The sequence below is a fragment of the Vicia villosa genome, linkage group LG1, assembly GCF_029867415.1.
Source record: "Vicia villosa cultivar HV-30 ecotype Madison, WI linkage group LG1, Vvil1.0, whole genome shotgun sequence".
Lineage (NCBI taxonomy): Eukaryota > Viridiplantae > Streptophyta > Magnoliopsida > Fabales > Fabaceae > Vicia > Vicia villosa.
This window is the reverse complement of record NC_081180.1, coordinates 52,595,382-52,606,413: the sequence shown is the minus strand read 5'-3', so window position 1 is coordinate 52,606,413 and position 11,032 is coordinate 52,595,382. Positions and strand designations below refer to the sequence as shown.

Here is an 11,032-nt window from a genome sequence, read left to right as displayed (position 1 = left end):
CTTTGATGGATCCTCAGCAGTGATCTCTACCGGATTTTGAACTGGTTCGATCAGTGGCTCTTTGCCTCGAGTGTTGATATCTGGAATAGGAATTGGAACCTGGATTGGACTAGCAGCAATATTTGGAGAAATTTCTGGTGAAAAGATTCTTCCACTTCTCGTGATCTTGCTAGTGCCTGCAATGTTACTTACAGCTGAAGTAGTTAGTGTTGCGTCCTCTTTAGTCGAGGGATCCTGCTTAACTCCATGAATGTAAACATTAGTGTCATATCCCCATGGGACAGCTTTGTCTGAGGAGTATGGAAATGGAGTTGGTCTAGCAATGACTACTGATGCCACTTTGAGTGTAGCAGAAAGTTTGAATGGAGCCTTGGTAGAGATTTTGAATGGTAAGCTGGAGATCACTGAGACGTCTTCCATTCTTATCCCGTTGGCAAAGACTTTGCCCAACATGTCCATAGAAGGGAGCCTCTCAAACATAATGATACGGCGATCCATGTATTTTTGAATTCCCATCTTTAGATTTTCACAACCATTGGGTTGGCGTGAGCAATAAAAGCAGTCGGGATCACAACCTGGAAAGTAACCAGCTTGGATGAACTTTCTTTTGACTTCGAGGAGTGGAATTGATACTTCGTTCACATCATAAATGTAAACTGTGTCTATGATAGCATTAACAGTTTTGTCATGCTTTGGCATAGGTGCTGTGATGACATTTGGAGTTTCTGGAGGATCGAATTCAATTTCCCCAGCATCTATCATGTCTTGGATTTTGTTTTTCAGGGCCCAGCAGTGATCTGCGTCATGTCCTGGACAGTTTGAATGATAGGCACATGTTGCATCAGGGCGATAATTCAGAGAAGAAGTATTGACATTCTTCGGAGGACCTCTTAATGTGATCAGATCCGCTTTAAGCAAGTGCTGCAATGCCTGAGAGATTGGCATGTTGATTTTGGTGAAAGTTCTTCTTGGTGCATCTGGTCGATGCGTATATTTTGGCTGTTGATCTTTTTGAGGTGCAGATGCGGAGATCATAACTGCCCCTACAGATTGATGCTGATCACTTTTGTGACTTGTCTGAATTTGCGCTGTATTGACCTCATTTCTGATGGGCTTTTTTGTAGTACCAGAGGAGGATCCTACTTGAATTTTTCCATTTCGAATGCCACTTTCGACACGTTCTCCGGTCAGTATTAGGTCAGTGAAACCTGATGATGAACTTCCCAGCAGATGGCTATAGAATGGGCCAGTTAAAGTGCCCATGAACATGTCGACTAGTTCGCGATCAGATAAGGGTGGTTGAACCCTTCCAGCCATATCTCTCCACTTTTGTGCATACTCTTTGAAACTTTCTTTTGGTCCCATAGACATGCCTCGCAATTGAGTACGAGTGGGTGTAAGATCAGCATTGTATTGGTACTGTTTGTAAAAAGCAGCAGCTAATTCTTCCCAAGTATGAACCTTGGTATTTTCTAGCTGGTAGTACCATTCGAGTTGTGTACCTGACAGACTTTCTTGGAAAAAGTGAATCCACAATTTGTTATCTGTTGTATGAGGTTGTATCTTCCTCACATAAGATCTCAAATGTAGTTTTGGACAAGAAACTCCATCATACTTTGCAAAGGTTGGAACTTTGAATTTTGGAGGGATGACAACATCCGACACGAGTCCCAGATCATTGAAATCTAAGCCAGGTATTTTTTGTATTTCCATAGCTTTCATACGATCCTCCAACTGTTGGTATTTGTCATCATCCTGTTCGTCTCCAGAATGATCTTCTTCTTCATTTGAAGAGAGAGAGGGTTTAGCAGAACCCTGGTTGCTTTGATTATCTTCTTGTTCACCATCACCGACTATTTCAGGGATTGGTGGCTTTTTGATCTTTTTGACAGGGATCTTGATCTTCCTTCTCAGGTGACTCAAGCCTGCAGATTCTTTGGGCTTCTTCTTCTTCTTGAGTATCAGGGCTTTCAGCTCTTGTTGCCCCTTTGCCAGTTCCAGAATTGCCACTTGAACTTGGGCATTCTGTACTTCGAGATTCTTGATGCTTGCCTCAGATTCCATCTCTTCTGACTTAGGTTTAAAGGCTTGCATGAGGTTGATAGGTGATACCCTCCCCTCTGAAGTTGAGTTGGTTGAAAACCTGTCCTAGAATAGCATTCGGGTTCTATGATCCTTGGAGACAACATCTCAATACGGCGCTCGGACGGCCGATCAAGAATATTCCTCGAGGATAACTAGCTTCGATCAATTTCAAAGCTAGCCACTTAATAGGTATTCTCCCACAAGTCAAGTTCAACTAAAAGGTTCTAAGACAAATTAGTGTTAATGACACTTCGGAAGCCTAATATACTCCTTGATCGCTTTCAAGGGACACTCTTTGTTTCCCAATTGGATTTGATTTCTGACTTTTGCATGTAAAGCAGCAGCAATGTAAACCAGTGAAAGGTAATTGATCTCGGATTAAACCAAAGTATCACACTAATTCGGGTTCTATGATCCTTGGAGACAACATCTCAATACGGCGCTCGGACGGCCGATCAAGAATATTCCTCGAGGATAACTAGCTTCGATCAATTTCAAAGCTAGCCACTTAATAGGCCACAAGTCAAGTTCAACTAAAAGGTTCTAAGACAAATTAGTGTTAATGACACTTCGGAAGCCTAATATACTCCTTGATCGCTTTCAAGGGACATCAGTATAAACCAAAGTATCACACTAACGATGACTACCAGATCAACCGTATCGGTACATGCCGTACAGTTTCCTTGGTCTATTGTCATATACTTAAGGTATCTCGAGATTCGGGTTAGAATCTTTCACACAAGCAAAGTACCCAAGCAAACCTGTGAAAAGTAAAGCAATCAGATCAAACAATTGAAAACATCGAAATGATCTATACTCTAAAGGTAACCCCTTTTGAAAACATTTTGAATTTGTATTCCCCAGCAGAGTCGCCAGTTCTGTGGACCGTCCTTTCGGGCCATACCCCTCCCGTGGGTGGGATACGTGAACTGACTCCTTTTTTTGTCGATCGGACGCTTTCGCGTCACTTTTTGAAAAAAAGTTTACAGAGTCGCCACCGACCTTTTATTTTATCCAATGAAGGAAAGGTTTATAAAAGAAACAGAAAAAAGACCTTTGAGAGATTCTGGGTAAGGGGGTAGGTTATACAAAGGGAAGGTGTTAGCACCCTTTGTATCCATGGTTATCCATGGGCTCTTTAGTTTGCTTAGCTCATTTGCTTTACTTTTCAATTGATTCGGAATGCTTTACCTGTGTTTTTGAAATACCTTTGCAAATAGAATTTGTAATGATCCTTGTGCGGATATATACAAATGCTTGTTAATCTTTCGAAAGATGTTTTGAAAAGAACGTTAATTTTGTAATGATCCGTGTTTGGATGTATACAAAATATTGTCTTTTGGAAAATTTGTTTTGAAAAACAACAGTGTATGAGAATTTTGTTTGTTTTGATTTTTGAGTAAGCAAACTAGGAGGTCTACCCTGAGTTAGGAGGTCTTTATCCTTGTTCCCTTTAAAAATCTATCCATTCGTCGGATATAAACAAAAAGTTCGATTTTGTACTCGAAACAGTAGAAATGTAACTTTGATTTTGAAAAGAGTGAAAAGGGGTTACCCTAGGAGGTGCAAATGTGATTGTGATTGAATTCAGATATTTATCTTTGAAGTTAGTGATCTGACGGTTCAGTTTTATCTTTGACATACACGCAGTTTATATGGGTGCTGGAAATTAAAATGCGGAAATGTAAAGTGCAGAAAGTAAATCTACGCTATTACATCGATTGTGCGGGAAATGTAAACTAGCCTATTTACATGAATTTGACATCCTATACATTTATCTAGGAATTTTAAATTGCAAGAAATAAAAGGCATATTTTTGTATTTTTGTGATTTATTTTAAATATAATTAATGCATGATTAATTAATTTTAAAATAAAGAAAAGATGAAAAAATGATCAAACTTAGAAAATAAGTTTAGAATATGTACAAAATGTTTGTTAATTAATTTTAGAACAAAACTGATTTTTTTGTAATTTTTGAAATTGTTTTTGGATTTTTTAAGTTAATTAAAACATAATTATATAAATAATTACACAAATAATTAAAGCTTAAAGAGAAAATTATCCTAAATATGTACAAAATTAGTTTATGATATATAAACAATATTTAACACAAAGAACAATTTTTTTTATGATTTTTTGATTGGTTAGAATAATTAATAAGCAAATATATAAATACATACTAATTAATTATGAAAAATATTGAAATTTTGAAGAAAAAATAAAATATTTTTGTTTCATAAAATAATATATTATTTTAGAAGTTTAAAATATTTTTTGTGAATTTTTTGGGATTTTTTAACTATTTTTAATTATTTTTGCAAATAAAAATAAAATAAAATAGAAAATTAAAAAGGATACTAATCTGGTGTGGAAGTCAGATGAAGGTGCATGGTGTGGTTGTGTGTTATGGTGTGTTGGATTCATTTTTAATGAAGATCTATGGCCCAGATTGAAGAGAACATGACATAATGATAAGACTGCATGCACTGAATTCAAAATGAATTCAAACTCTTGATGGGGTCCACACGCGCCAAAGCTGGCCAATGGAGAAGCAAGATTTGTCCACGCGTGCAGTCAAACATTCAACTACACTATTCATCATCTTCTCCAAGTTACCTGCGGATTTAGCTGCGAGCTTACCTGCAATTTTACCTGCGGATTTCACCTTCGAATTTCTGGATTTTTGAAACCTACAAAAACGCATGAAAATAAAAACCACAAGGGCCCAGATCTACTAAAGATGACCTCCTGAGTCCAATGGTGAGGTTAGTTTTCTCATTTGACCACGTTAAGTATGAACACGAAGAGGTTGAAGCTTTGAGCTTCAACCATGGCACCCCACGATTCAGGGCTTTAAACTCACATGTTAAACGTTAGATCTACCCCATATGATCTCAAAGGGATGGCAAAGGCATTAGATTATGTTTAAATAAGCTTATAGTTTAGATATCACAAGTTGATAATATGCATGAATATGTTATTCTTTAAACACGAGTTCTATGAGTATATAGCCATGGTTATTGCTTCTAACTTACTATATGAAGTGCCAGGAGATGATTAGAGCAATTGGTTTGTATTGATAGTGATTGAAATATATAATTCGAAAGTTACAAAGTATGGAGAATTTTGAGAATTTTTAGAGGTTTCTTTGCTATACTCTTGCTATGATCTCGTGTCTCTTCGTGTCTCTCTTGTTGCTGAAGTATGCTACTCCTTTTATAGCCAAAAGGCTGCTTGGAAGTGAAGCAATAAGCTATAGTTGTCTTTGTTGAAAGTTTGGTTCTTTAATATTAAAAAACTTTGAATTTTTGACCAAGCCTTGACTCCATTCAATGCTCTTGTCTTGGGCATCAATCTTCTGCAGAAAATTGAAGATTTTGGAGGTGAGTCATACTTGGAGACCAAGTCACCAATTATCCATGCAATTTTCTTTTGATTTTAATCTTAAAATAAGATAAAATCATGTCAAAAATGGATAATATAGATGTGGGCTTTGTCTTGGTCGTGGGAGGCCCATAGTAACATGGCAAAGATGTTTGGACCATAAAAACTTGGCATCTTTTGGAAAAAAAACATTTTTGAGCAATGTTGATTTCATGCATTTTCCCAAAATTTAGCCAACTTCAACAAGGTGTAAATCCTTCAATTTTTGTCATATGAAGGAGATCTTGCACTTTTTGGAAACCTCAAAGAGTCCTCTAACCAATGTCTTTGGTCTCATGTCAAAATGATTTTTGGTTCTCCTTGTGTGTCCATTTGAAAAAAGTGTCTTTTTGTTGACTTTGAAAATGACCTGTAATGTCTTTGGCCATATTTTTCAAATGGTGAATGCTATGACCATGGGATCAATTGCATTTGAAAGATAATTGAATTTCCTTCAAAATGAGCTTTGGTTGACATTTTTTGGATGAAGGATGAGAGAGTTATGATCAGTCAAAGTTGAGTTGACTTTTCAGGCAAAAACCCTAATTTTGAATCTTAGGGTTTTGTTGATTTTTGATCTTTCCTTGATGAATTGTGATCATCCAATGATCAAATGTTGAATCCTTTGACAAAATATGGACTTTGACAAAAAATTTCATTTTTGACTGTCAGTTGACTTTTTTGGTCAAACGGGTCGTCTGTTGACTGTTTGAGCTGCTGACGGTGCGTCTGAGTGAATTGAAGTTTGAAAATTTGTATGATGGTACTTTGAGATGTATGGATGTATATGAAATCCATTTGAGCTCTCAAAACTTGTTGCTCCTGTTAAAACAAGAAAAAACCCTGATTAGGGACTGTCTGTATAGGAGGCAGTTAAGCGTACCTGATTTTTGTGCAGTGTTGAGTTTCTGCTAATCATGTGATATTCAGAAGACTTCTAACACAAAAATCTTGGAAATTTGAATTGTGAATGATTGATTTGATTGATTGTACAAATCACTGTGAATTGTACTGTCTGCAGTTTGTCTGTCAACCGACTGTTCGTGTACAGTACAGTGTGAGTTTCCTGCTTTTGCGCCTGCAAAAAAAAAGATTTAACCCTGCATGAACTGTGTTAGTACTATTTATCTGTAAAATAAATAAATAGTATTTGTGGTGTAATGAACAGCATTTGGCGTTTGCGTAAGAATAAATTCCACTGTTAGCCAAGTTACTGTGTAAGAGAAATTCTGAAATTTAAGCACTTCATATGTTTAGGATATTTGAAATAAAAATCCATGTTTATATGAAACTCTTAATTTTCAGATTGAAGTTTTCTTAAAAAAGATGCGGGCAAATTTTGGGGTATAACAGTAACATTTCAGGATGTAGAGATGCTCTGATGATGCTCTGGTACATTCAACAATGTTCTGATACAATCTAGCATGCAATGATTCAAGAAGAAATTCAAGTTCTGAAGCTGTCCTATGGAAGCAAGAATCAGAAGCTATGAATGTTCTAAAGATCTAAGCATATGTGATCGTCTCAACTGAAATGGAAAATACTCAGGGAAGTCCTTCATTTACAAATTTCTTCCAGTATTTATTTCCGGGGGAGATTATTTATCTCAGGGGGAGATTGTTAATCTCAGGGGGAGACATATTCACACACTATGTTTATATGCTTATGCTATAGCTGTGTAATTTGTCTTTAGCCGTCTGATATTCTGATCGTAAATTCATATCATTTATGTATGTTTTTGTCATCATCAAAAAGGGGGAGATTGTGAGAACAAGATTTGTTCTGATCAATGTTCTTAGTTTTGATGATAACAATGTATATGAATTTTGTATGAGATAATGTGGTACTCTAATACTATGCAATTTCCATTTCAGGAATTATATAAAGAGTATGCACAAAATCAGCGCAAGAAGCACTGACTCAGAAGGTTCAGCATGCAACATCAGAACATGGTCTGGCAAGACATCAGAAGATGGTCAAGCAGAATCAGAACATGGGTCTATGGAAGCATCAGAAGGACTTGAGATCAGAAGCAGAAGCACTGAAGTTCTCATGGTATCACGCTCAGAAGCACTTCAAGGTCAGAAGACAAGAAGATGCTCTGCACCAAGCTATTTGACTCTGATGATATTCAAACGTTGTTCACACAAATATCAGATCAGAAGCAAGTACTAGCTGGCAGGCTACGCTGACTGACAAAAGGAACGTTGAAAGCTATGAAAGGCAACGTCAGTAGACACAGCGAAAGAAAGGCTCGAGGTAGTTGACAAAAGAGTGAAACATTAAATGCAATGGTGTACGGAATACGCAAAGCATTAAATGCTCCCAACGGTTATCTTCTCAAACGCCTATAAATATGAAGTTCTGATGAGAAGCTAAGTTACGAATTCTGAATACAAGACTCTTATGCAAAAACGCTGAAACGTTGTTCAAATCAAAAGCTCTCAAACTTCATCAACCTCACTACATTGCTCTTGTAATACTTTAGTGAGATTAATCTTAAACTTAAGAGAAAATCACAGTTGTGATAATAGCTTTATAAGAAGCATTGTAACTCTTAAAAGAATTTGTTTATATTAAGTTGTAAGAACTAGAGTGATCAGGTTGTTGATCAGTATACTCTAGAAAGTCTTAGAGGGTATCTAAGCAGATTGTTCCTAGAGTGATCAGGTTGTGATCAGTATACTTTAGAAGACTTAGAAGTTGTCTAAGTGGAAAACCATTGTAATCTTGTGTGATTAGTGGATTAAATCCTCAGGTGAGGTAAATCACTCCAAGGGGGTGGACTGGAGTAGTTTAGTTAACAACGAACCAGGATAAAAATCATTGTGCAAATTGTTTTTATCTTACAAGTTTTAAAGCTACACTTATTCAAACCCTCCCCCCTTTCTAAGTGTTTTTCTATCCTTCACAAAATACTCGTGATATCGGATTTCCATATTTTGTCATTATGCACTCATCCGAACAAGTATTTCCATATTACGATATCGTTATTTTATTCTAGTTTACGTATTATTTATTTTCCATTACATTTTGTCGAATAATAGGAGGTTTTAAAATAATGATATCATTATTTTGAAAAAAAATGAATCACTCAGAGCATATTTCGGAAATGCATATCTAAAACTGGTTCATGGTGTTTTGGGAATATTAGGGGTATTTTCCACCATATATGGGTGCATAAAGAAATTGCATTTATTTAATTTATTTTCAAGTAATTAACCCAAGCGTGTGATTGGTATATAAACACTACAACAAATACACTTCAAATCAATGTGGGAGTTTCATGGTAAACAACACCTTCCATTACACAATTTCAAATTGTGCATGCATTTTAAAACTTCACCTTAATACACTACCTTTTTCAATCGTTATTGATCTGAAAAACGGAAGAAATTGTGAAAACTTAATTAGCAATAGGCATCTTTCTATATAATATTGGATGTTAGTTATAATAGAAAACTAAACAAAAAGAGAAAATCAATTTATAAAACAAAACAAAGAGAAGTACTAGGGACTTTTTCAAATTTTGTTTCCACTTTTAAGTTAATCATGTTGGTAAACATTTAACATGTAACGCAACATTACTCTCTTTATCATATTTCAACAACTTCTTTCACCATGGTTATAGAAACCAAGCTTCAAGCTCTCTTTGTTCTAGTTACATACATATTGATATGTTTCTTCATGAATGTTAGTGATACCTATCAACAAGGTATTGATTTAAAACACAGACAAGCTGAGAGTAACAAGATGAGAATAAGAGTTGTTCTACACGGTGGTGCTGCTTTTACGACTATTGACTATTACATAAGCTCTCAATAGCATTCCACCACAAAATACTAGAAGATTTATTTTATCAATTGCAACCGGTGTTTATTGGTAATCTAATCTCACTATAACTCAATTTATTACTTTTTTCTTCATTTTATCTTTTAAATATTTTAGTATTTAGTTAAATAGTTTAAAATATTGTGATGTTTGATTGCTACCATGAATTATATGACTTGTGATGTTTCAGGGAGAAAATTGTGATCTCCAAAGCATATCCTTTCATAACATTCTTAGGAGATTTAATTCCTCCAACAATTATATGGAATGATTCTTCAAGTACCATAGTAAATGATGGACAAAAGATGGAAACTTTTAATAGTGCAACTGTTGCAGTGAGTGCGAATTATTTCATAGCAATCAACCTTAAATTTGAGGTACTAAGTTAAACTCATTAATCCAAACAATGCATATAGTTTTTTAAATTGTATTATACTATCATATTTCATGTTAGTTTTTTAAATTTACTATACTATTATATTTCATGTTGATTTGTTTTAGTTACGGTTAAGGAGTACTTTGTAAAAAAAGAATATGGTGTAACAAAATTATAATTTAAAAGTTCAATAAAAAATGATAAAAATAGTTACTCATGTAATTAAATTGCTTTTCAAAATAGAATATGGCATCATATTTTAAGTCAGAGATAGAACCGGCAGTTGCACTTCGCATTTCTGGAAACAAAGCCGCATTTTACAATTGCACATTTAGTGGACTTCAAGATACTCTATATGATCACAAAGGTATCCACTACTTCAATAATTGTTATATTCTGGGCTCCGTTGATTTTATCTCTGGCTCTGGAAGGTCTCTCTACGAGGTATTATTCTTGTTTAATTTTTCCTGAAGTGTTATTGAAATGTTCATTATACTACTATTATATTGAAATATGGATTTGATGATGGTCTTAAACAAAAATATGATGATGGCCTAAAAGAAGGAATACATTTAACATTCTACAAATTTGTTTAAGATATAAATACTAATCTTAAATTTTGTCATTTATTTATTAACTTGTGAATAAATCTCGTATATTTCGAAAGTGCACTTAGAAAAATATGTATAGAGAAAAGAGTTGTTCCTGAAAATAGTAGATAACAATAACATAAAAATTTCCGCCGATTCATTTGGGTTTATAGTTTTTAATTCAATTGACATGCAGAGCTGCATTCTAAATTCCATAGCCAACAAAGTGACCGCAATCACAGCTCAGAAACGTTCAATTTCGTCGTTAGATAGCGGATTTTCATTTTAAAATAGCATCGTAAAAGGCAGCGGCCGAGCTTATCTAGGGAGACCATGGGGAGAATACTCGAGGGTTATTTTTTCTAACGCCTTCATGGATAATCTTGTTCTCCCTAAAGGATGGGAAGATACTATGGATGCCAGAGCAAACTACTCGTGATATCGGATTTCCATATTTTGTCATCATGCACTCATCCGAACAAGTATTTACATATTACGATATCGGTATTTTATTCTAGTTTACGTATTTTTTATTTTCCATTACATTTTGTCGAATAATAGGAGGTTTTAAAATAATGATATCATTGTTTTGAAAAAAATGAATCACTCAGAGCATATTTCGGATATGCATATCTAAAACTGGTTCATGGTGTTTTGGGAATATTAGGAGTGTTTTCCACCATATATGGGTGCATAAAGAAATTGCCTTTATTTAATTTATTTTC

At 35.0% G+C, this 11,032-nt stretch overlaps 1 pseudogene; it reads left to right on the top strand.

Moving 5' to 3' along the window:
• The first annotated feature begins 7,913 nt into the window (after positions 1–7,913).
• LOC131637228 (pectinesterase QRT1-like) lies at positions 7,914–10,746 on the top strand (annotated as a pseudogene).
• The last annotated feature ends 286 nt before the right edge of the window (positions 10,747–11,032 follow it).